This window comes from Chlamydotis macqueenii, chromosome 3, assembly GCF_036417535.1.
Source record: "Chlamydotis macqueenii isolate bChlMac1 chromosome 3, bChlMac1.mat, whole genome shotgun sequence".
In the NCBI taxonomy this organism is placed as follows: domain Eukaryota; kingdom Metazoa; phylum Chordata; class Aves; order Otidiformes; family Otididae; genus Chlamydotis; species Chlamydotis macqueenii.
In genome coordinates, this window is record NC_141558.1 from 12,689,226 (window position 1) to 12,715,515 (window position 26,290).

General features: G+C 41.5%; 1 protein-coding gene across 6 annotated transcripts in view; it reads left to right on the plus strand.

Annotated features, from left to right (window-relative positions):
• The first annotated feature begins 561 nt into the window (after nt 1–561).
• Nucleotides 562–26,290, plus strand: part of CYRIA (CYFIP related Rac1 interactor A) — a 59,957-nt gene continuing 34,228 nt past the window's right edge. For 4 of the 6 annotated variants that reach the window (XM_086745183.1, XM_086745185.1, XM_086745182.1 and 1 more), the window contains exons 1-3: nt 562–648; nt 19,524–19,574; nt 21,390–21,458. The gene's annotated coding sequence lies outside the window, so the exon portion shown is untranslated. Of the gene's footprint in view, nt 649–1,209; nt 1,337–19,523; nt 19,575–21,389; nt 21,459–26,290 lie in introns of those variants that run through there. The other 2 variants (XM_086745184.1, XM_086745187.1) reach the window with 2 other exon arrangements.

Consider the following 26,290-nt stretch of genomic DNA (forward strand, 5'->3'; position numbering starts at 1 on the left):
AAAAAAAGTATTTGCAGCCCCGCTGAACTCAGGCATTTACAGAAATACAGTCGTGTCCCCCCACCCCCCCCAAAAAAAAAAAAAAAAAAAAACCCAAAAAACAACCAAAACCAAACCAGCTCATTAGCTGGGAGGAGCCGGGATGGAATCTCTTCGAAATGGGGCGGATTTGGGTCAGGGCCGATGTGCGAGGCGGGGTGCAGCACGGGTCACACGTTTCCCTGCCCTTATTTCTAAACAGACACCCCAGACCCCCACCCCCGCCGGGCTGAGGGTCCCCTCCGTCTGTGCGCAGCTGGGGACCCCCGCTCCCCGCCGCCTCCTCTCCCGGTTCCCCGTGTTCACAGCCGCGCTTCCCCCTGCCCCATCCGCCACGGGCGCGGGTACCCCTCCTCCCCCACTCCTGCCCCCGGCAGCGGCGCAGGGCGCCCCTCCGCCCCCCAACAACTCGCAGCCCTCGGCGGCGGGAGGCGGGTCCGAGGCAGCCGCGCCCGCGCGCCCGGGGCCGGCCACCGGCGGGGCGGGCCCTGCGAGCGTCGGGCTGGGCTGGGCAGGGCCGGGCCGGGTTGGGCCGCGCCGCCGGCTGTCGCTGAGGCGCGGGGCATGGACGAGGGTCCCTACAGCGGCGAGCGGCGACGGGTGGCTCAGGTAAGCGGGTGGAGGGGGGAGGCATCGGCGGGGCCGGCTGCTGCCGCCTGCCCCGGGGCTGCGCGGGGTCGGGAGGGCTGAGCCGCCTCTGCCCGCTCGTTGCCGCAGCGCCCCCCGCATCAACCCCGCCGCCGGCGGGGCGGGGACGGGGCTCCGCAACGTTCCCCTCGCCCAGCTGCCGTCTCCGCTGGGCCTTTGTGGCCGCTCCTCGGTGCGGGTTCACCCCTCCCCGGCCCGCCCGGGCGGCGCGGCCGCCCCTGCCCCTCGCACCGCGGCCGCGGGGGGCGGCCTGGCGGCGGGGCCGGGCGGGCAGGCGGGGGTGGGGGGGACGCCGCCAACTGTTGCCTGGGCAAGCGGCGGCCCCAGAGCGTTGCCCGCTGCTGTCGCAGCGGGGCGGTGAGCAGCGGGAGGTGTCACTTCGCCTCGGCTGCTGGCCGCGTTTGGAAAGGCGGCGGTTGCGGTGCGAGCCCCCGTGGAGATTCTCCGGTTGGCCTGGCCCGGGCCCGGGGGAGCTGCTTCCCCCGGGCGCAGGCCTTGCAGGGTGGAAACCGCCGGCCGGTGGGTGCCGGGGGGACAGCGCCGGGGCGGGGACTTGTCTCTGCCTGCGCCCGGGCCCAGGGAAGCCGGGCTTAACTCTGGTACTGGCCGGGGATACCGGTCACACCACGCGTCCTGGTGCCCCACTGGAGTGAGTACGCCTGTGCTGTGGTGGGGGAGAGAGGGGGGTTAAACTCGCGGCTTTGGTTACGCCGAAAACTTTCTGTTGCAGCTGCGGGTGGGTGTTGGACGCAGGGTGCTGTAGAGGCGGCGTTTCCAGAGGGATGTACCCAGACATGAGATGAAAAACACGAGCTGTGATCCAGCGTTTGCCTTGTTTGAATCGCTGTCCATGTTGAGATGGCTTACAGTGAACAGATGCCGTGCTTGCATCTGTTCTTCCTATTATTGTTTTTTCCCTAATTTAATTTCAAGACCGTTTGGCTTTAATTTTATTTATCTGGGTTTTGTTATGCTAAGGTCTTGGTAATACATGACGCCACTGTGTAAAATCGAATGCGCCCTAATTCACTGGCAAGGCAGCCAGACTCAACTTCGCAAGCCTGCAGTGGCGTTGCCGAGGGTGGTGATGTGGGTTGGTTTCCAGCCTGATGCTGGGCATCTCTGATTGCCATACAGCCAATCTTTGCACTCTGGTTTTGTTTTCCAGCTCCTAAAAGCAGTTTGTTTGTGTATGGTGAAAGGGTCGGTTAAGGACGGCAGGGATGGTTTTGCTTTGCATCTCCTGCTCTCACCATCTGCAAGGTCAGAAAAAAAATGAAAATGACGTTGGCTGTGAGCTCTTAGGTGGGGAGATCTGGAACAAAATGCTGTCGTGACATGAGGTTGCCTTGTGAGCAAAGAATTTCACATGCTCAGCACTGCTCTACAAAAATACCCCAACTCATATTACACAGGGAAGAACCAAGCTGATACTTCCCTTTTCTGTGTTATGCTTTTACATTTTTTTAACATGTAAGGAAGATTTACACATCAGCAATGTACTTCTTTATTTTTCTAAGGAATAAACTTTGTAATTTCTCATCTTTGATTGTCCTTCCTGCTCCTGTAATACCCCTACACCCCCACCTCACTAGGCCCGAATTAAAAACTAGTGATAAAGCCCTACTACTCATGAATTTAGCTTTGCTAAGGTAGACTTAAAAAATGTTTTAATGAAATGAAATTATGGATTATGGGAATAGCATGAGGGGTTTGACTTAAATTGATGAAAAGCATGAAGTAGCACTAAGAATAAAAGCCTTCAACTTCAATTCGAACCACTGCAGTATAGTCTCTCTGGTTTTTAAGGTTTCACTTAAATGTAAACTACAGCAAGGACAAGTGATGCTCTCTGGGTTATTTATATGGTTTCTTAATGACTGCCCAGTGTTTTATTGCATCCTACTCTGTACTTTTTCACCACCCTCCTGTGCTGCTTTTGCAGTGACACAGTTGTTTTTTTTCCATGAACTTCTGTTCTTTATTTATTTTCTGCTTTTAATAAACCACATTAAAAAGACAATGTGTGTCAGTCATTAGAATAAAAAATACTTGGTTAATTCACAAAGGAAAAATGGTGATCGTGTTGGATACTACTGCAAAGGCACTGTCAGCAGATGTCATTTCACGATAGTAGTGAGTCTATTAGTGAATTTTACAGTGCTGGGAACATAATTCATTGTTAGTTTGCTTAGCTTGTCTTCATGACATCATTTTTTGACACTGTTTTGTCAGGCTGAAATATCTTGTCCTCAGCAGTATGGTAGTTTGACAAACACATTGGGGATTTGCATGTGCAGTATGTTGAAGATTTCCACGTTATGTGTTATACAAAATGAGAGCAAAAAATGTGTGTCAGAAATACTAGATTTTTTTTTTATTAATAGCAATTCCCATACTTTTAACAGAAATCATATTGTATAGGTATACAGATACTATAAATAAGATCACTTTAATCAATCATATTTATATGTATTTTCATATATAATTTTAATTAGAGTTTTTAGAGAAACTGTAAAAGAGTTTTGTAGAATCCCTGGCATTCTTCAGCACTACGTGCATAATGCATGCAATAGCACATGAACTTGATCATTCAGTTCATATTTTATACAAATCAGAAAAACATTATTCTATATCCAAAACCTGTATGCAATCCAGACATCATTAGGTCTCCTGTTAAATCCCTGGGGACAGACTGAGCATGTCAGTGTGACCTATAACATCAGTGGACAGGGGAATATGCATGCTAATAATGTATGTTGATTTGAAGGAACCAAAACCTCTTAATGTTTCTTCCGTGCTGAATTCAGTATGTATTTGGATCTGTTTCACTATTATCAATCATTCTTTTAGCAGTGCTTTCTACTTACGTTATCTAGGAATGCAAAACAGTAACATTAACTCAGGGTAAACAGTTTGAGAGGCGTGAATTAAAATATTTAATATATGGGGCAGCTTGAGAGTTGCAAAAAACGCAGTCATAGATTTCAATTTTGTTTAAATTAAAATTGTAATAGAAGCTGCTATGCACTCATGTGTGCATGATGATGAGAGCAATGTGACTGATGTGAGATGTACACGTTCTAATTCTTACGGAGTACTGAATTTACCATTCTTGTACTTTCACAGAGGTCCAATTGACACTTCCAGTTAAAATTAAAAACATGTCTTATTTTCTGGTTTTATGTACTTGTTGATACAAATTCTTGATTTTAACTGGTAGCAATAGTTGCTCCAATAGGAAAAATAACAGTAATAGATATAGGACAAATACATTTTAGGACAGATATGACCCAGTGCAGCACTGGCACACACGTGCTTAAAAGATTTTTATTTATTATTGTGGATTTTAAATGTTTAGAGCTAATCTCATGGTTGGTATCTTCATGTTTACTTTAAATTAAGTACCAGTCAGTTTTACCTTAATTTGGAAAAGGTTACTTTTGCATGCCAACGGCTGCAGTATTCTTCTCTGATTTATGAACTCATCCATAGACTACATAACCAGTGCTTTATGGCACTTCTTTGTGCTTTTTATCCTTTTTTTCCTGTCTGTGATAATACTCATGTAGGGCTGTTTGCAGTGGCAATGGACAAGCTGAGTTTTAATATCATGGTTTGGATGAATGGCAGGTGCAAAAAATTAAGCTAATGCATAAATCTGCAGCTTATTTTTGAGTAAATCTGTGTGAAGTTTGTAAAATGTGAAAAGTTCATTTTAAAGGTTCCATTGGCAGTGCAACTTGTGGTGTTATGTGTGCTTATCAGAAGTCTTACGTTAATGTGATTAATGAACATATGTCCCTCAGACCTGTTGAAGAGCATCAACACGGCTTGGAAGTTGTCATGTGTAGAATATGGCATGGAGCATACTGGGATCTCGAGTTTGGTCCCCTGTTTGTCTGTGGTGAGCTCTGGATGACTGAGTCGTATCTGGGCATTGGAGTTTGCACCATCAAATTAAACACTGTGGAGATAGTTTGGTATTTTTGAGGCATGTGTAGACTTAGGCTGACTTTCTAGATAACAGCCATTTTGTACTCTCCTACAACTCTCTGATACACATAGATTTAACTTAAAATTTAAGTAGTTGTTAGAAGCTTTTTTATATATAATTTATGGGATTTGGACGGGAGGTGGAAATCCTTCTCCCCGTTGAATTACAGCCTGCATTCATAAATTATTTGAATGGCCTATTTTACAATTAGATGCCTCAAAGCTACCGTTGATGTTCTTAAAACTCATGTCTGAAAGCACACTGTTGTCTGTATCTTTTACTATAAAGAAATTCAGATGCACAGAGCTTCATTTCTGCATCCATCCAGAGCTGTTAGCACCGTGACCGTTCTAGAGAGTGGCATCTCCCTCTTGCCTAACTACCTATGGCATCTGCAGATGGGAACGTTCCCTCAGGATTTGAAAAGCTTGTTTTACTAAGGAGTAAGTAAGTGTAAACTATTTACTCAAACTTGAGGAAGAAGCATTTGCAATTATGTTTCTCTCTCCTTCTTCTCCCTGTGTTTGATGGTGCATTAGTTACACCCCTTACTTATGAAGTTTAATTTTCTGTCCCCTTTTGAGTTTGTAGTAGCTTGAGCTCACATCTCCCTCTTCCCAGGAGAGTGCAACAAGCAGCATGTTGTAAGCTGTCCCTTATTTCACCTGCAACTGCGTTACTTTGAAAAAAAAAAAAGAATTAATTAGGCCAGAGAGAGTGACTCCTGCCCTGTGATCAAGGCATGAGGGAAATCTGGTTTCTATGGGTGTTTCATTCTTTCATCCAGTAAATATTTCTTAATTTCATAGCTTCAGCAAGAATAGTCTGGGACAGACTGTAGTCTGTGGGTTAGGGCACTACCCTGGCACGCAGAGATGTGGTTGTGAGCCAGCCTCTTCACCTGGAAAGAGCCTACCGCCCACTTGTACTTCCTCTGGGGTTGCTTTCCTGATGCTCTTAAATTGCTCGATGGTGCTTGGAGGCGTGTTCCTGCCTTCTCAGCCGAAACTTCAAAAGTGCATGACTCCTTTCCTCATCAACTCGTGAAAGGGATGACTTTGTATCTTGCTCCTGGGGAGGCCTGAAGGTTTTACAACTCTTTTTAATAACACCTCTTGAGCTTCCAGGATAGGTGACGTTTAAGGTACAGCCTTCACAACTTTGTTTCCTAGGTTAGATGGCTTCCTGCTTACTGTCCCAGTTATCTTAATTTCTGTTGTGTACCCAGATTTATTGTAGCCGTGTTCACAATTCTCCTGTGAGTCCATTTTGTGCTTCTAGTCTCATATGTTCTAGTAAATCTAAGAAAAGTGTAGATTTTGGGGAGATGAAGGCCAGAATTTGTCAAGATTGAGGTTCCCTTCAGGAGAAAGTATTTGGAGATTAGAACACAATTTGAGCCTGGTTTGATTCAGCTGTCCAGGATAGGCATCTCATCCTTGGTGAGACGCTTTACGACCTCCACTGCGTCTGTCCTTGGCTAGCAGATGCAAGATGGCCAGAAGACCCATGTCCTGGTTGGAGTAGTGCCCACTGGGAAGGTGGATGTTTTGAGACATGTCAGTACTGTTTGCCTCTGCAACTGAACTGAGACCAGTAGTGTCCTAAGACTGTTGTCTAGGCTGAATGTGGTCAGACTGAGAAGCGGGAGGAAGGGGTTGTTCTCTTGTTTTTCAAAGACGTTTTAAAGAAAACATGCTTTCTGTTTTATTTTCTTTATTGTGAGTGTATTTGGTACCTAGCCTGATCATTATAATTTTCATTTTGCAGTCGCCCCAGATGAAGTCTGGGCTATTAGCCTGAGTTAATGGCTTTCTGGGAAAGGAGGGGAGAAAGTTTGTCGTCTGGTTTCTCTCATGCATATTAATAGTGGTGTGGAGCTGTGGGGCAAAAATTCATTACTGTCAGTTGTTAGCTGGTACAGAAATGCTGAGTGGTGGTGCCACTTACAGAGCCGAACTGGTTTTGGAGAAGAAGGAAAAGTCTCTCTGGTGACTGATCCATATGATCCTATCTCCAGTAAATTGATTCCAGAATTATGTTTAAATAGCCTCCATGAGACATGTGCAGTGGTATTTATCTGGTACAGATGATTTGTTGGTCCTAATTTTTCAGAGGGGGTTCGTTTAATGCTGTGGAAATTGCGGGAGGGACAATGGTGAGGGGGAAAATTTTATAATAATATTCCTCAGAGTTGTTCAAACCTGTTTAGATTTTTAGAGGGCTAGATTGTTAAATTTGTTATGTTTCGTTTCCAGGAACAGTCTAATTTTGTCTCAGTTACACTTTTTCCCCGCCCACATGTACACAGTCTGACTCCTTCTACTGTATTGCTTTGTAGCTGCACAGTGTTTTGCTCCAAGGATCATCTGCAGCCTGTTGGTGACTCCTTAGATAAAGATTTCATGATGCATGCTGGCATCTTCAGAAGTTTCTGGAAATCAGTCTGTAATCATCTCCCTAATAATTGATGGCAGCAGAGGAAATGGGAGCTGATATTCTGTAACCGTTTTTCCTATGTTTTTATTACTAAAGCATAAATGCCCTGTGGGACTGGAACGCTTCCCTCACCCTCTCACAGGGCTGTGCTGCCGCGGAGCTCTGTAATACCAATTACTGCGGGGATGGTTTGCTGTTCCAAATGAGATCATGATGGGGATGCTGGAAAACGAGTCTCTCTCAAAATGTGTTTCATGCTCTAAGTGCTTGAGAGATTTTGTTAGTGTGACACTTAGAGGTTTATGTTTTTAATGAGAGAAGGTGTTAAAAAAACCAGACTTACTGTTTTGTATCAACATCTCTTGTATTCAAGAGGAAAATAGAAAATACTTCCTGATCTTGAAGTATTCTGGGAATACGTCGCCTGTAGAAAGGATTCGTATTTCTGCAACTAGATAATCTTACTGCTTTTATTTATTTTATTTTTTTTTCCCAAAAGACAGGGAGAGAGCTTGCATATTAGAGGCCTTGGAAGTATAGATAATCTGCTTGTCCATTTTTATACTATGAGACAAAAAATGGTTGGGGTCTGACTACTTAGGCCTCGGTTTTACTGAGATTTTGATTCATTACGGCACAGACAGTATCGTGTTGTCCTTTACTGAACCAAAAGTAAATCCGCCAAAAAAAAATTCCCCTTTTGTTCTGCTGCTGAGGAACACTGTGGGCTGCCAAACCCTGGCAGTCTGAGTCACCACAATCGTAATAAAGCGTTTGTACTTTTGTGACTGCTGTTACTCAGTGTCTTCTAATTTATTCATAAGGCAAAGGGACACCTACAGGTTAAAATACTACTTTTTAAAGAAATATTCCGTGTTTATACTGAAATAACGTTTGTCAAAGGAGAATTAAATACACACTGGTAACGCTTCAAAGCTTCCAAGGGGCAAATAGTAATCTTTAACAATAAGAAATATATATATATATACACACGCATGTATTTAACAAATTCCATTTTCTGTATAAGAGCAATGCTGAACTTCAAAAAATGATGGGATTATTTTAAACTCCTTGCTGAACTCTGCTGTTTTAGCCATCTGATCTGACCTGATAATGATCTGATGACCTGGGATACTATTTCCTTCCTTAAAAAAAAAAAGAAAAAAAAAATAAGGACAGACACTCTGACCCTGGAAATGCTTATCTGTATTGTAACTTTGATGCGTGGGCTGTGACCCAGCAAGCATAACTCATGTAATTGAATTCTGTTGTTTTCAGGAAGCAGTCAAATATTAAGTTGTAATATTCAAATAAAACTCAGAATGACTTCAGAATGACTGCACATAAACAACTGAAGAAAAGCCAGGTGGGTATGAATCAATGATGGGTACCTATAAGGCTGACAAATGTGTTCCCTGACGCCAAGAAAGATGTGTGCAGGTGTCCTGCGGGTGCCTATGTGTACAGTATGGTGGTCTGGCTGATGCAGTGTCGCCCGTGCCTGCAGAGGTGATGGAAGTTCTTACCAGTTCTTAACCCCTGTGCATGCGGAGGAGACAGATTTCCTTATAATTTCTCGATTCTTTAGTTGTTTATGGGTAGGAGTTATGATGAGTTAGGCTTTTAATTCTAATACTGGTTATTGAGGCAGAAACAATTTCTTTCTTTCTATTGATAAAAGAACAAGGCTTTTATTCCTTTTTGCCTAATACATAGGGAATTCTGTATATCATTTGCCTTGCCCTAGTGTTGGGCTAATGAAATTTCTACAGTTCTATCAAAAAAGCTAAATTTGGTAAGTCAGACCATGAGTAACTTTCCCTGGCTCTGTCCTGTAGAGCTGCTGAACAAAAGGAAGGTGGACTGAGCTGGGCGTGGGTGGTGGGCACCAGGGTGGTGTGAGGCGCATGTGGAAATATATGCGGCAGAAAGTACTATAATTTTAATTGCTGCTCTGAGTCATACTGTCACTACAGCTGTTTCCCAAATAAGAGATTCTTGTGCTGTCAACAGGACATTCACACAGAGAAAGGAGATGGTAGATAAGCAAATGCAAATATATTACACGCCCTCGATCCTTTAGTTTTTAATACATTCTCTAGTGACGAGTTCAGCGTGAAACACTTGGTGACATGTAATTATATATGCATTAAGTAAATGGCAGTTGATTCATGGAATGCCTCTCTCAGGGTATATATTCTTAATGCACTGAGGTAGGGATGAGGGAGTAGTAAGTAGTACAGCTCTGAGCTTCTCGATTCATGTGGCCATGCAGTCCCGCTCGGGGTGCTGACTTCCTTTCTCTTTTTTTTTTTGCCCATAAAAGGAGAAAAGTGCTGCCATATGACTTGCTTTAGAGAGAATCACAAGATGAGGATCGGGGGGAGGTTATTCAGGTAGCTTTGTCTCTTCTACACGGAGCAAGACGTTCTGCTTTCTGTGTTTAATGTGGTATTACCAGCAGAGTATGTGGTAGTATTTCCTTCAACTGCCATTGAAGTAAAACATTTCGTTCTTCTAATAGAGTCTTCTTTTTTTTTTTTTTCTTTTTTTTTTCTGTATGAATAAGAGATTCTGAAGGGAGGTTGGATTTAAGTGAGTTTGAAAGAGTTTAAAATGCCAGTTCTTGAGGATTAGGCTGTCCTCCAAACCTGCAGACACTTCCCTGCTGGTGGTTAAGGAATGACTGTGCGTGATGTTCTCCCATCTTGTGCCAGGGAGTGTAGGTAGGCATGCCTAAGTTTATTGCTTAATTTGGCACTGCTAATAAGTTTCATCTCCAGTTTTCCAGAAAGCAGACTATTCAGGTGATTCTCTGAAGACATGCCCAGAAATCAAATCTGGACATCTCGGTATTTTTCCATGATCGGAGAAGTCCTTGAGCCCACTTGCTCTGCAGTCTTACAGTGACTTTCAGTGTAGAGTAAAGCAAGAGTTGCTGGACTTCCTTACACATATGCTGACAAAAAGCATAGCTTTCCCACTGACGAAGGTCACATTTTCTCCACAGAGTAAAGGTAATTAACAGCTGTAAATAAGTTCCACCCAACTTCTGCCGTGGGTTACCAGGTGGTATTTGATGGGCTCTTGTTTGAGTATCAGAGTGTGCCCCCAGCATCAGGACAGTCTTGAACTGTCAGCTTCCACCGTGCTGCTTGCTGATGTCCTTCATGTACTTTCAAAGCCATCTCTCTGAATCAATGATTCACACTGTTGATCAGCTTGGGTTTAGTCAGCCTTGTACATTCCCTTTACTTATGGATGCTGTGAAACGATTTGACATGGAGGCATGTAAATCAGCTGTCTCTGTTCTTGCTCAGTCCAACACAAGATGTTTCAGAAATCACAGCAGAATGGATCTACCTGTGGAAACTAGACTTCTTTCTTTGACAGCTGTGAAAAGTGGAGATCTTCAACCTAAATACTTACTTTCTTATGAAATGAAGCATTTTGTTAAGGAGTCCAAAGGGAGCTGGAGAAAATGACGATCTTAGTAATGAGCAGTCATTTCCTAGCGTCATCCTTTTCTAGTGTCACTGTAGGTATCCTGGGAACAGAGCAAAAGGATCATACTAATTCTGGATCTAAAGTCACATTTTCTTTTTTTTTTTCAAGCTGGCTTATTAACTTTTTTCTACATCAGAACTAGGATGTAGGCCAAGATCTGTCAGAAACAAATTTCTGTCTCATGCCAGCAGTTTTATCATCACTGGGATTTAATAAATTTGTTACTTCTCTTATATGGGATGGTTTGTGTTTTGTTGTAGGTTTTTGATTTTCTTGGAAGATCTGATAATGAGTTTTCTGCTTAACTGGAGAGACAGTCTGATTGAGTGTTGACGTCACGCTGGGGTAGATGTGTCATCTTTTCTTCTTTTTGAAAGACAGAAATTGTATCTGTAGTTCAAGGCACTACAATTAAAGTATTCCCAGCTAAATCAGAGTATGGGAGTTCATCATCTGGGACTACTAGGGTGGAGCAGATGGTTATTAGGTGGACTTACTGGACCAGACTGGCAGCCAATACTCCAACAGTTATAAATGATTTGTCAGGGTTTTAGAGAATAATACACAGTTTTATCAATACTGTGATGGGTTGACCCTGACTGGATGCCACATGCTCACCAAAGCCACTGTCACTCCCCTCCTCAGCTGGACAGGGGAAGAAAATACAATGAAAGGCTCGTGGGTCGAAATAAAGGTAGGGAGATCACTCAACAATTGTTGTCATGGGCAAAACAGACTGAGCTTGGGGAAAATTAATTTAATTTATTGCCAATCAAATCAGAGTAGGATAATGAGAAATAAAATTAAAATCTTAAAACACCTTCTCCCCACCCCTCCCTTCTTCCCAGGCTCAACTTCACTCCCAATTTTCTCTCCCTTCTCTCCCCTGAGCAGTGCAGGGGGACAGGGAATTGGGTTTGCGGTTGGTTCATCACACGTTGTCTTTAACGCTTCTTCCTCCTCAGGGGGGGACTCCTCACGCTCTTTGCCTGTGCCAGCATGGGGTCCATCCCACGGGAGACAGTCCTCAATGAACTTCTCCAGTTAATCCTTTCTATGGGCTGCAGTTCTTCACAAACTGCTCCAACATGGGTCCTCCACAGGGTCACAAGTGCTGCCAGCAAGCCTGCTCCAGTGTGGGCTCCTCTCTCCATGAGTCCACAGGCTCTGCCAGGAGCCTGCTGCAGTGTGGACTTCGCATGGGGCCTCAGCCTCCTTCAGGCACCCGCCTGTCCCAGCATGCGGTCCTCCATGGATCTCTGGATCCCTGCTCCCTGCAGGTGGATCTCTGCTCCTCTGTGAGCCTCCATGGGCTGCAGGGGGACAGCCTGCTTCCCCGTGGGCTGTATGGGCTGCAGGGGAATCTCTGCTCCAGCGCCTGGAGCACCTCCTCCCCTCCTTCTTCACAGGCCTTGGTGTCCGCAGGGCTGTTTCCCTCACATATTCTCACTCCTCTCTTTGGCTGCTGTTGCCATTGCACAGTTCTATTCTCCCCTTATTAAATACATTATCTCGGAGGCACTACCACCACCGCTGGTGGGCTCGGCCTTGGCTTCTGGCAACTTCTCACAGAAGCCACCCCTGTAGCCCCCCCACTATCAAAACTTTGCCACGCAAACCCAGTACACAGTGCCATTACATTTTTAAGACTGCTTCAAGATAAGCAGAGTTGGGAATGGAGAAGCATGTAGTGAGGTGATCTGGAGGTAAGCAGTTGTGAAATGAGCATATGTATGGTTTTGTACTGCCAGTGTAATATTTCAGTACCCTGTGACACTGCATAATCAATTACATCTATACAGAATTTTAAGCAGAGTGATTCTTGCTACATGTATATTTGCATCCAAATTTGCACTAGGATAGTTGTGTTTTCCTTTGGAAAAAATTTATGTGCTTCTGTTGTGTTTACAAAGACTTGTTGATTGTGTTTCTTTTTGTGCAAAATGAGGGTGCATGTTTTTGATTCAGGTTTACATGAAATTTTTAAAAGTAAATAAGTTGTGATTTCTGACTTAGAAGAAAGAAACAAATTTGTGAAGACATATATAAGCTTGTGAATTACTGAAAGAAACACAGATTTGTTCCTGAAGTGCTGTTTCTGTAAAGTTAATTTCTTCCTTGCCTACCACCCCGATGTGGGTGAAGTTTGGAGAAGCAGAGTCTCAGCTGCTGTACGCTGGGATGCTAGAGATGTGCCTGCTTTATACCAACTGACAGTCAGGACCAATATAGTACATAGTTCATAGTACATATGGTTCTGCATATAGTACATGTAGAAACACAAATACTCAACTGTTACGTGGTTATTTAGTTCTGTTCTTGTGATTTGAAAGCAACAACCACCTAGGCGAGGATGTGATATTAAAGCCAGAAGCCTGACTGCCTGGAAAAGGTAACCGGTTAATTCTGAAATGCATTGGCCACTTATGGAATTAACTTCTAAAAATTATATTCTCCAGAAGCAACTGGGTACTATGATCATAATACATGTTCATAGTAGGAACTAAATAAGGAATGGATATGGCGTGTGCCAGTACTGTTTTTAGTACTGTTCGTGACACAGTTTTGTCCTGTGCCAACTAACACTCTCCCAGATAATGCCTAAGCATAGTTCTGGGGTTAGGAGAGACGGTGGCCCATTTCCAAAAGGCTGTTTGGATCTGGCCAGGCTGTTCTGGAAGGACAGGATTTTAGTTGTACAGCCACGACCTGTACCACGCTCGCTGGTTCCAAGCCCAGAGTGTGGTTATGTGCCCTGGTCTGTTTTATTTTCCGACATATGTGTGGCCACGGATCGTGCTTTCCAGGAAGCTGGGATTCAGAAACTTCTTTGGGAGGGCAATGGCAGGATTGTCTTCATGCGCTTAGAAGGGTAGGATAAAAAACTGTGTCAAACCTGGAAGTTAGAAGCTGTGTCTGGAAAGCTGGAAAAATAATCCAGAGCAACTTAAAATTTTAGAATAATTGAATTTCATATTGGCTTTGTAAGAAAAGCTCCAGGGAATACACAGGTGTAATTAGCCCTTTTGAAAGTGCTAGTTTTAAAAAACAAAACAAAAAAACTATGAAGAATTATGGCCTGGTGTTTTAAATCAAAATGAATAAATTAAATGTAAGCAGATGGCATCTACAGTGTCCTCAACCAGAGGATGTATATCCTGGCAATAGTGTAGAATTTATCCTTGTCCTAAGCTTTGCCTTCTGTTAACTAAAGGAGCAGTAGCAACCTGCTAGCACAGACCTGAGTTGACATTATCTTTAGGTTTTCTCTGGGGAATCCTTGTCTCAAGCAGATTTTTCAATCCTCTTCTAATTGTCTGATTGCCTCCTGTCAAGGATGTGCAAGTCTAACTTTATATTTAGCAAAAACTGTAGGGCATAGGGGGGTTTTGTGGGTTGGTTTTTTTTTGTTTGTTTTTGGTTTGTTTGTTTTTTTTTTTTTTTCCTTAAGCAGTGTTAAAACTATTAGCATCCTAATGACTTAACAGAATCTGGTCTAACAGCCAACTTATGGGTTGACTCTAGTCTGAGGAGCGCTTCCATCTGTCTTATGACATCTCTTCTATAGGAGATGAGGAATAGCTGTGTGGATGGCGTAGGCTGCCTGGTGAACTGGCCACATATCCCTCCACCTGGAAGTGGTCCAGCAATCAGAAACCAACCTCCCAGTCTCCACACCAACAGTGTTGGGCCAAGTGCCATTCCTGGGCTGAGAATTCATGACGCGATTTGTGGTTTGAGGGTTGCATGGGGAGAGAATCAAAGCTTGGGTCAGGATGCTGTGCGGGATGAACTGCCCTGAATTACCTGGATTACCATCGACATCTCTTGCATCTTTCTGCATAATATTTAAATAGTACCTTGGTAGCAAAAGCTTTAATGAGCCTGTGCTTTTTCAGTACATAGACGTTCCTTTTTTTCCTATATCTTAAATCAAAATATGGATTTTTTTTTTTTAATTCCATTTTGGAACATGTACTTTTTACTTTTTGAGTTAAGGACTTCTAAAACATGAAATAATACTGCGGTTGCATAGTTAAGATTCAGAGTCTGACCTCTGACGCACACTTCATTTTATTTAACTCTTGTGTTTCACCTTTGAACTACAACATTATGTAGCCCATTCTGTAATGCAACTTCATTTGACTCTTTATTTGCAAGTAGAATTAATTTCACATCTTTGCTATTTATGCTTTGTAGAATACTGATCATATAGCCTTAATTATTTCTTACACAGCAGGAAACTTTCAAAGTAGCAGCTGTGTTTTGCCTTAAGTCAAATTGGTTGTGGACTTTGACTGCTCAAATCCCTGGGTGGATAATAAGCTTTACTCCCAGCAGGTCCCCCAGACTACTATGCTGAGTGTACCGAACTGGCTTCTGCAATTCATTGTATAAATGCATTTTAACTAGGAATAAATTGACTTACTGGCTGTTACCAAAACAGTAAACCAGAATTTTCTGTCCTGCATTAATATGTAATGGTTTGCCTCCTTGTTGACCTCCTTTCCTTAAAGCAGCATTAAGGTTTTTGCTAAAGTTTCCAGAGTCTCTTACTTGTTTCTGTCCAGTTTTATCACACTGTTTTTTAAGAAATGATCATGTTCTATTCCTCCCGACTCATGAATTCTCCCAAGGAGGAAAGTGATTGCTCATAAACACGTTTCTTTACCTTGTGTTTAGGTCGGAGTGCTGTAGGGAGTATCTTGGTATTTAGATATTGTATAAACATGCTAAAGTGTTGTCTCTCTTGATTCCCCCTTGCTTTCCTGTGGAAGACTGATACCAATCTTGTACTGGTTTTCTCTGCTTTTAAAGGAATATACTGTTTTAAAGACCCCAAACTAGAAATTTGAAGCTCTTCCAGTCAGAGTATTTTATGCTCTTTCTATCCCATGGCACTTGCTTGCCCACTCACCGGCATCTCTCCCAGCCCAAACGCCTCACCTCAGTGAGCTGGCCTTGCAGCCCGTTCCACGCAGTTATTGCTTGCTGAACAAGAAGTGCTTCCTGGCATCTGTTCGTAGCCCTTTTTTTTTTTAATACCCATTTCATAGCCCTTTGTCATCTTAGCTCTACAAATTGGACAGATGTCATTTTTACATCCCGTTTGAGATTGATTCTGTTTTAAACTGAAAGAAATTTTGATATCTAGGATCAGTTTTAAAAAAAAGGTTAAAAAGCAGACTTCCAGAATGAAGTGCATTTTGTTAAAAATCTAATTCCATTCTAGCTACTGCTGAAGTTGTGCTTAGGATAGCTATTCTGTATAAGTTGCAAAGTTTTTGTAATTTCATGATTCAGCTGAACAGGAGGCACTCCTTGATAGTTGCTGGTGGTTTGTTTCCAAAATTTAGTTTTTCTGTATAAAAATATGTATTGACATACAGAGTAACTATTGTTATAGTCTGCTTCCCAGCCACAGTCTGTAAGCTTTTTGTGAGTATATTTTGCACCTGTTACATAGAATCATAGAATGGTTAGGGTTGGAAGGGACCTTCAAAGGTCATCTAGTCCAACCCCCTGCAAGAAGCAGGGGCATCTCCCACTAGATCAGGTTGCTCAGAGCCTCATCCAGCCTGGCCTTGAATGTTCCCAAGGATGAGGCATCTACTACCTCTCCAGGCAACCTGTTCCAGTGTTCTACCACCCTCAGTGTAAAAAATTATTTCCTAATATGAGAGTTTATTTTTGCCAGCACTGTTAATTTTTGTCCAAATTAGCCAAGTTACGTAACAGAACAAACTGGTCTAACATAAAAATATGGAAATTATGAATATAATTCAAGAAAAATTTCATTTGCCTTTCTTTTGGTCTGTGTTAGATCTCAAGATTTTTAATTATGTGCTTATGTGCTCTGATGAACATTGTGTTTTTTAGAACAATTCAATTTTCTTGTTTTGCAATATACAAATTCTAAAGTTTCTACCAAATATATTTGATCTTCTATTCTTGCATCTACTTTACAACTTCATGCTATTTCATTTCTTATAGCAATTTTTTATTTTTATTCCATAGAGTTTTAGCCTGGATTTTTTTCTGTCCCATTTGCAATCAGTTTAAAGGTTTCCGGCAATTTTTTACCATAATTAAAGTAATAAGTCTTGTTCTATAATTAATTAATTTTTCTTAAAAACATTTCTGTTCAAATACTTCTGTAGAACTTGATGAGATATATTCTATGCATTTGAAGGGAATGTCGTAGTTGTTCACTCTCAAATTTTGATCTTTGTAGTCATATTTCCATTTAATACTTTCAGAAAGAAGTGGAAAATTGATACCTTTTTTTCCTTACTAAGATCTTTTTACTTCTGTTTTCTTTCTTACGATAATGGGTCATGAATTCAATTAAACTATGCTGCCTGTAGCTTCAGTGACTAAAACTTTCTTATCTTTTCACATTGATGAACTCCTCCTGGAGTGGATCAAATAAATGGATCAAACCATGGCTCATATAATTACAGTTCTGCAGGTACCTGTTTTGGTATGAGATTTTTAATTGATTAATTAATTTAAGGTGTTTAGCTATCAAATACTTTCCTCCCCTTTCTCAAACTGGCTTGGGGTCTTTTTCCATGTTGTGACATTCCTCCAAAGCCAGCTGATGTTACGTCAGCATAGTCTGTGCTAGACATGCCCTTTCAGGCCTATCAGCTTGACCTTGGCGCCAGGGAAGATTATGGAGTGATTCATCTTGAGTGCGCTCACCAGGCACGTGCAGGACAACCAGGGCATCAGGCCCAGCCAGTATGGGTTCATGAAGGGCAGGTCCTACTTGACCAACCTGATCTCCTTCTATGACCAGGTGACCCGCCTAATGGATGATGGGAAGGCTGTGGATGTTATCTACTTGGACTTTAGTAAAGCCTTTCACACTGTGTCTCCCACAGCATTCTAGAGAAGCTGGCAGCTCATGGCTTGGACAGGCGTACCCTGTGATGGATTAAAAACTGGCTGGATGGCTGAGCCCAGAGAGTTGTGGTGAACAGAGTTAAATCCAGTTGGCGGCCGGTCAAAAGTGATGTTCCCCAGGGCTCAATTTTGGGGCCAGTCTTGTTTAATATCTTTATCAATGATCTGGATGAGGGGATTGAGTGCTCCCTCAGTAAGTTTGTAGATGACACCAAACTGGGCAGGAGCGTCGATCTGCTTGAGGGTAGGAAGGCTCTGCAGAGGGATCTGGACAGACTTGACCAATGGGCTGAGGTGAACTGTATGAGGTTCAACAAGGCCAAGGGCCAAGTCCAGCAGTTGAATTACAACAACCCCACACAACTCTACAGGCTTGGGGAAGACTGGCTGGAAAGCTGCCTGGTGGAAAGGGTAAACAGCCAGCTGAACATGAGCCATCAGTGTGCCCAGGTGGCCAAGAAGGCCAACAGCATCCTGGCCTGCATCAGGAACAGTGTGGCCAGCAGGAGTAGGGAAGTGACCGTGCCCCTGTGCTCGGCACTGGTGAGGCCGCACCTTGAATACTGTGTGCAGTTTTGGGCCCCTCAGTAGAAGAAGGACATTGACTTGCCCGGAGCGCATCCAGAGAAAGGCAACAAAGCTGGTGAGGGGTCTGGAGCACAAGTCTTATGAGGAGCACCTGAGGGAACTGGGATTGTTTAGTCTGGAGAAGAGGAGGCTGAGGGGAGACCTCATTGCTCTCTACAACTACCTGAAAGGAGGTTGCAGGGAGACGGGTGTTGGTCTTTCCTCCCAAGTAACTAGCCATAGAATGAGAGGAAATGGCCTCAAGTTGTGTCAGGGGAGGTTTAGGTTGGATACGAGGAAACATTTTTTTACTGAAAGAGTGGTCAGGCACTGGAACAGGCTGCCCAGGAACGTGGTGGAGTCACCATCCCTGGAGGTGTTCAAAGAAAGTGTAGATGTGGCACTTTGGGACATGATTTGGTGGACATGGTGGTGTTGTGTTGATGGTTGGACCTGATGATCTTGCTGGTCCTTTCCAACCTTAAAGATTCTGTGATTCAAAGCTAAATTCCACCTTTTAAATTTCTGACTATCATCTAAATTTCAGTCGTCTTTATTTACCTGCACTGTTTCAGTTTCTGTTCTTTCCAGTCTCTTATTCCCACCTGTGTTCCCTGCTCATCATTTTAATTCATTCTTTTCTACTGCCTTCACTTTCTCTCATCCCTGGTAGTCAATTTGTTTTGGTTTCTGTTTAAAGTGAATTTTGCTGTGTTGTTGCTTAACCACTCTTTCCAGTTAACCTTAATTACATGAAGCTTGGAAGATACCTAAATACTTGGTAGCTGGGGAGTTAACATGGTCCAATAAGTGGGGTACTCTCTTTGAAGCTTCCTCACGGATGCTTGTTTAATTAATGCTGGTGTTCCTGAGTCCTTCAGACTTGTCATTTTTGTTGTTGCTGGGTCAAGAGGGAAGGGGTTGTGTTATCATATATCTGTAACCAGTAAATGCTGTAGAAAGTGATGGTATCTAGAGCTGGTTTTTGCAACCCAGTAGGGCTGGAGGGTCAGAAGTTGTCCCTTACTACATCACTACTCTGTAGAAAATGGTGGTTTTATTGGTTCTGTGAGGTGCTCCCAGTCCTTTCCCTGTCCTGGGGTGTTCCTGCTTTGCCCCTTTTGTGATGCCTCCTTCCCCGCTTCCTTCCCACATGCAGAAGTTGACTCGGTGTTCTGAACATGATAACAGTAGTTCGCTATCCTGATGTGCTGTACTGTAGGATTAACTGACCTTCTGCTTGAGGCATAAGCACGGCAGAAGATACCTTGCAGCAGTACTCGTTGCTTTAAAAAAAAGGGGCGGGGGAGAATGACTGTATTTTGAAAGTATTTAAGTAACTTCTCTGATTTTTACTTAGTAATTAAAACAGGTTCATTAATAATAATTCTTTAACAAATTTTAAAATCCACAGATTGCAGCCTCTATCTAATTATTGGGAAGGCTCTGGATCATCTTCAGCAAGGTAAGAGTCAACCCTGGTACTTTTTATCTTCCGCAGAACAGCTGTGTAGCTGATTTGAACATCATAAATGATAAATGAATACTCAGCTCCCCTTGAATGTCATCCTATTGTGTAGTTTTACTATTACATCTAACTCGCGCTTTCAAAATGCTATATGGGCATAATATTCTCGCCTTGAGGTTTTTATTTGTTTGCTTTTCTTATTATAGAACAACAGCTGAGAGTCATTCTTCCCATGTACTTTTTTCATTTACTCCACTGTTTGTTTTGAATCATTTCACTGTTATTGTTCTGGTCTGTGTAAACCCTTGGGACAGAATTGGCCTAGGCAGAGAACGGGGTTTGTTCTCATCCCTTTTGAAGTCCTAATTCTGTGATATTTTTATTTTAGGCCTTCTACTGTCTCCCCACTCCCCCAGCCCCCACCTCAAATCTCGACTAGATTCCCATCAAAGTCATTGAAAGATAAGTTCTAAACACCCTCCATTGGTACAGAACTGGAGGGAATTTGCAGCCAGCAGCAAAATAAAGCAACGCTGAAAATAGACGTTTTTTTCCCCTGAGAAAGGGAGTTCCCTGACTTGACCAGCTACTAATTGGTACAAAGGTTTGTTTACACAGAGGAGCTATTCCTAATTAGTTCCCTATGTGGGTGCTCTACTTGAGAAATCAGTGTTACATTCTGCTTTTGTAATGAACTGTTGTAATTTGCAGTGAGGAATGTATTTTTAGAAGAAAAAAAAAAATCTGCACCGCATCACCCCTGAGTTTCAAAAGATAATTCCTCCTTAGGCAGTGATCAAGCCCTCTTACTATTTTGAAGTTGAATGAATAAAAATCCATAGTTAGAACCAAGTTCTGGTCATATCTTTATATATACAGCTGTGAAAACACAAGCCCGGGTTTTTCAGAGACAAAACTTAGTTCAGCTGGTTTATGGTCCAAGTCATCAGACTTGACCTCTGTTTTTCCGTAGTCGTGAGGATAGTGAACCAGAATATTTGGGAAGAAGATCGTTTGTGAAGTTATATATTAGCAACGTTGGGGTTACAGTTGAAACAGAAGTTGACTTCCAAGCTTTTCTCTAGCAAATTTATTTTTCTTAAATTGACTTCAGCTTTGTTCTGGGTGCAAACTTGCATCTTTGTAAGTTCCTTTATTTAGCATGTTGAAAAAGTGACATCAGAGCCAGACTTTAAGAACAGGTGTCCCTATAGATCCTTATGAAGGACCTGGTCTCCTTATTTTTCTCTTGACACTCCACCACTATCTAGGCGCTCCCTGCAGCACTTGCGGAATGAAAATATTGGTAATTTCAAAAGATTGGAAAATTAATTTTTGAACTTAGAAATGCTTTAACTGGACCTCTCTAAATAATGTTTTAATTAAATGTAGCCATTATAATCTGCTAAATGTTTTGGAAATGAGTTTGGATTTTCATTATTTCATTATTATTTCTTTTAATTCTTAATATAATGCATACCAATACCAGTGAACATTGTTTTCCTTTGGATGTACCAATCTTGGCAACGGCTCATTATAAAATCCAAATGAAAATGGATCTGTTGTGCAGAATTATATGGGATAGAAATTCAGTTTAAGCACCTGATCGCTTCAACTCAGCAGCATTCTTGAATGGTGTTACTTTAAACGTTTTTGGAAGTTCCAAATTTCACTTTTAAAAGAATAATTTCAGTTTTCCATGGATATAATCTGGTGTATTTCCTTTTTAAGCTAAAAAGTTTCATCTGAAAATTGCAAGAGGGAAAAAGCACAGTGATCCCATGTGTAATCTTGAATGGTTTTTTGTGACAGACAGACGTTGAATGTTTAGCATCACCTCTTTGGATTTTTGAATGTGAATAGGAACCACTGTATTTCTAGGTAAGACATAACCAAGTGTTTGTGTTAAGGACCTCCTTTCTTATATACATGAACTGTGAGAAAGCTAAAGAACGCAATATGCTGGACTTTACTTTGTACAGTGTTTATGTCTTTGTTGACTGAGTCCAATGTTATTTGAAATTTTAAATAATAACGGTTCAGTTGTCCTAAGTTTTTATATTCCCTGAGAGAAACAACACCAGCAACTGTGCATGCTCTGTTTACAGGATTTAATTTTATGATCAGGAATGCAGTTGTTTGATTTGCTTTTTGCTATTCAAAATGATGGTTCAGTTCTGTCTGCCCTTTATCTTGCATCAACACCTGTACTCATCTGGGATGCACTGATTTAGCGAATTTGCTGCTGAAAATCTATGAGATTGCAGACACTTCTTGGAGGATTGCTTTTCTGTCAGTTTAGACCTCTGCGTCAGCTCACTGTGGACTCAAACAAGTACTGGTGTGGACACAAGGAAATCAGTGCCAGTACTTGCAGCAACAAATTGTTGTATTGGCTTTAAACTTCTTGCTTCTCTCTACTCAAATAAAAGGTTTGATACATGAGGAAGACTACAAAGGGGTTGTGAACAGATGCAGACTTCAATCTCTGAGGAGGAAGCAGAGGGTGATAGAGAAGAGCGAGAAGGTTTTGATCTGTAGATGTAATTACAAGAGTAGTTATCACTGAAGTTTACCTTCTTCCTCATAGTGAAATACTGGAGGTCGTGCCAGTTTGGCTCCCTGTGTTTGCCCCACAGCTTATGGGAACAGAAGGGAGATCTCAGTGACACACTTCACGTGCGGCCAGGTTGTGGTCAGCACTGCACTGGAGCTCCGAGGCTAAAAGTCGCAGACACCGGTTCTGGTAGTTCTGACCCAAACACGCTGCTGTTTGCCAGCCCTTTCTGGACTTCTGGGAAGTGTGAAGCACATCAAGACGTGACATTTGAGCTGGGCAGTTGCAGCATGTAACACTTAAAATCTGAAAGGGAGTAATATCTTTCTTTATTGTGGGAAGTAAGGTCATGCAAGATGGTAGCTTTCATCCTGTGGTTTCTCAGAGAGATAGGAACCATCGAGTATGGAAAGGACTCTTTCAGCTCTCTCTGCTTTAGTAACAGTGAACGCTATCATTAATTCCACTGCTGTGAGAGGCATCCAACAAGCGATACTGTGGGCAAATGGCCACAAAAAACTTCAATTTGTTGCAGGTGAAAACAAGCCCAATGTAGCAGCAGCCTGCCTGGCTTTCTATCAAAGCAGGTTTGCAATACCCAAGTAAACTGAGGGGTCTCAGCGGCAGTCTATCAAAGTAAAGATGTTTGCTAATCACGTGGATGTTTGTTCAAAAGAAATAAAGCCACCTGTAGAGGAGTTTGGAAGGTGTAGAGATTCATTAATTTAAGGCCACAAAGGATTCTAGTGCATGTGGAACTGGTGTAGTTGAAAGACGGCAGTATTCCTGTTTCATTTCACTGGATGGGCGAACAAACTCAAGTACAAGGGAGGAGATAGATGTGAGGGGAAGGAAAGATTAAGATTAAAGGCTATAATCATAGCTTTGGCAACTTCTGCAGTGTAGGAAATTATTCTCCACCTTGTAAACTAGAGATGTGATACTTGTAAGGAATGTATAGTTAACCAGGAAGCTGCTTTGTATATTTTATTTTTACACTTTATTTTCTCTTTTAAAAGGCCTTCCAGCCTTCTATTTTGTTACAGTCGTATGGAATTTAAAGTAGGAATTATGTATATCACATACCTATTAAATTTTATGAAGATAGCATTTCAACTAAAATTTAAGGCCCATTCTACTTTTTTAAAATGAAGGATGATCTTCTGAGCTGGAGAGCATCTCAAAAATGAGTGCTCTGGATGGGCTTATCCACCCTACTCAGGGGACTGAGATGAGCTGGAGGAAGATTGTAGAGATAGAACAAGTAGAATGGAAAGGAAAAATAGAAGTAAAAATGGTGGGAATGAAGATGAGCACTCTAACATGTCAGAAGAAACCAGGAAATGATGAGAAACAGGAGTGTGAAATGAGGAAATAGATATTTGCTAAATTATAGATTCTTTTAAGTTTAGTGCATGGAAAGTTAATATTAATACAGTGTAGTTCACTGCTTTTATTGATTCCATTGGTAGCAAATAATAAACTGGTAGGAAGTACAACTGGTAGGAAATTTTTTTAGCAATTTTTTTATCTGATGTATTTTTGAAGTCCTGTTTGTTATTGGAGACCTTTTACAGATACTAAGACAAATGATTTTTTCAAGGTGAAGCCTTTAAGTATGCCTTTAGTGACCTTAAAGATTGAATCTTTCAGAAGATTATGACAAAATACGAACTGCAGAAGCATCTAAACAATTCTTTTCTAAAAGAAAAGGTTCTGAAAATCATGTCTTACTATGGCAGTGACAAGCCAATAATAACTTCTAAATACAAATACAGCAGAAGCATTTTTTTGTGCTCATAGCTGTGAGCTGCTTGCTGAAAGTCTTATATTATAAGGTTTTTCATTTCTCTTGGTGCAAAGAAAAATATTGAATCTCTTAGGCTGTTTTCAAAATGACCAGTATCCCTTACAACTGTTTTGAAAAGTATGACATGAAATATTGTTTTAATTCTACAGAATTTGAATTTTCTTATCAGATTAAATACTTGTATAACTGTTTGAGAAATGCTTTTGTGTGTACATATGCATGTGTATGGTATTCCATTAATGTTGGTTTTTAAATGACCTTAGGGGACAGGAGAACGTGGGGTGGGAAGGGAGTAAACTAGTTTTCATTTTCAATTTCCTGTTTTCTCAGAATGCATAGGAAAGTTTCTTAATTAAATAATATGATAGTAAACATAAGTTGAAAGATTAACTGTGATGATATTATTCAAATCTTCCAATGGCAAATATATTCTTAAAACAGTAACTGGTTGACAAGAATTAGGCGTCATTTTCTACCAAAACTAGTGTGAGCTGTTAAGGTGAAGATAGCAGTGCAGGGAGAGCAACATCAAACATTTAACCTAATTCAGACAATTGAGTTGGAAGCCTATAGTCCATTTGGGAACTGTCGCTAACTGCATAAAGAGTCCAGATTGATGCTTAGCTGCCAGAATTAATATATAAGGCTGGATCTCCGGAGTGAATTTGTGCTTCACATGCAAATGTGTCCTTAGGTATCACCTCAGGCCGTGATAACTTTTATAACTTTTCAGCTACCATGATAAAATGAGGAGCAGTGTGATCGTAGAACCTCAGAATGCATTTTAGATGTTTTTTAGAAAATAATTCAAAGTTCAGAAACAAGATTAGAATGTTTCACGTCTCTTACTGTGCAGTCTTTGAGAGATTGCTCTTTTTTATGCTCTCAGAATATCTTGTATGGGTGTGTTCTGCACCATCGTGAGGAGTACTGTGTAATGAAGTTTTCAACATAGACTACTAGTTAATTCATTGCCAGGTGTTTTACAGATGTAATGCATGAATGTGTTTCAGAGAGGAGTGTGAAGAAGGAAACGGCAGTTTGTTGCCTTGTATTGTTGGCCAGTTGTGTTTCCCAAAGACGTGGGCACACTCTCAATCTGGAACTCGGCTTTAGGCCTGATTTTTGTCTGTAGTGACTCAGTCAGAGTCTAACATTAAAATGGTTTTCCTGAATTCTGCATCCTCAAAGGAGGATGGTCTCCCAGCAGGTGTTAATGATGAAATGTTTGCTAATGTCAGCAGTGAAACTTCCATTAAGTTCTTGAAATTAAGGGTAGAGTTTTTCAAAAGTAACAGAACCTGCAGACTGTTGACTTCTCCTGAAACAAAGGCTCTAATTTTTCACCAACAGCAAAAGGTAAGTCTCTGTACTATCTATTTTTTAATGAAAACTCTTTCAAATAGATTTGTCTTTGATGAAAGAAGATTGCAAACATCTTTTTTTTTTTTGCAATGTTCACCTTCATTAACACAACTTGCTGACTTCCTTCCTCAGCTGCAGTTCTTCCTACACTCAGAGGTCAGAAAAGAGCAAGATCAACAAGCCACACATCTGGCTGTCTCTCTTTCCAACTGGAACAAAGAAACAATTTTTTAATGGCTTTTTGAGTTAATTGTAAACAATTTGGTTTTGGAGTCGCTGACTTGCAGCAAATGTTTGTCGTAGGCGGATGTAGGGAAAAAGGGCTATGTCCTAATGCAATTCCTCTGTGGCCAGTGAGGGGAAAAAAAAATCACTAAAAAAAAACCCCAAGAAAAAAAGGGAATGTCTTGATTCTTCTAGCATTGAAATATGCCCAGAATTTTGAGTGCATGTGTAGGACATTTCACAAACTTAAAATACATGCTTTGAAGAGGCAGAGAGACAGTAGTAGTTGCTTATTTAATTTTCCTGTACTCTTCTATAAAGTGATACTGATTTTATTTCTCTTTATTTTCAGTAGCTGTTTGTGTATGTGGAAGTTGACAGTGATAAAAAACCAGAGATAAACAATAGGCATAGGGATAAAAAAAAACTATTTTACAGTGAGAGTTCTGTTCTGTTACTTTTTTCTTGTATTTATACTGTTCCTAAATGTTTTTTTTCCAGTAAACATTTATCAAAAAACTATATTTACAGTCATTAATCCTTAAATAACGTTTTGAAAACTAATCCTTAAATAATTAGTGAAATCTAATACTTTTCTTACTTTTCCAATTTTTCTATTTTTTTCAAAATACTTTCTAGCATCAAGTAGCATCAGTTTCTCTAATTTATTAGCTTTACCTTTTTAAGAGTGTTTTATCTAAAGTAAAATAAACATCTGATGACATTTTTGGTACTTTCACACTTAACAACAGGAAA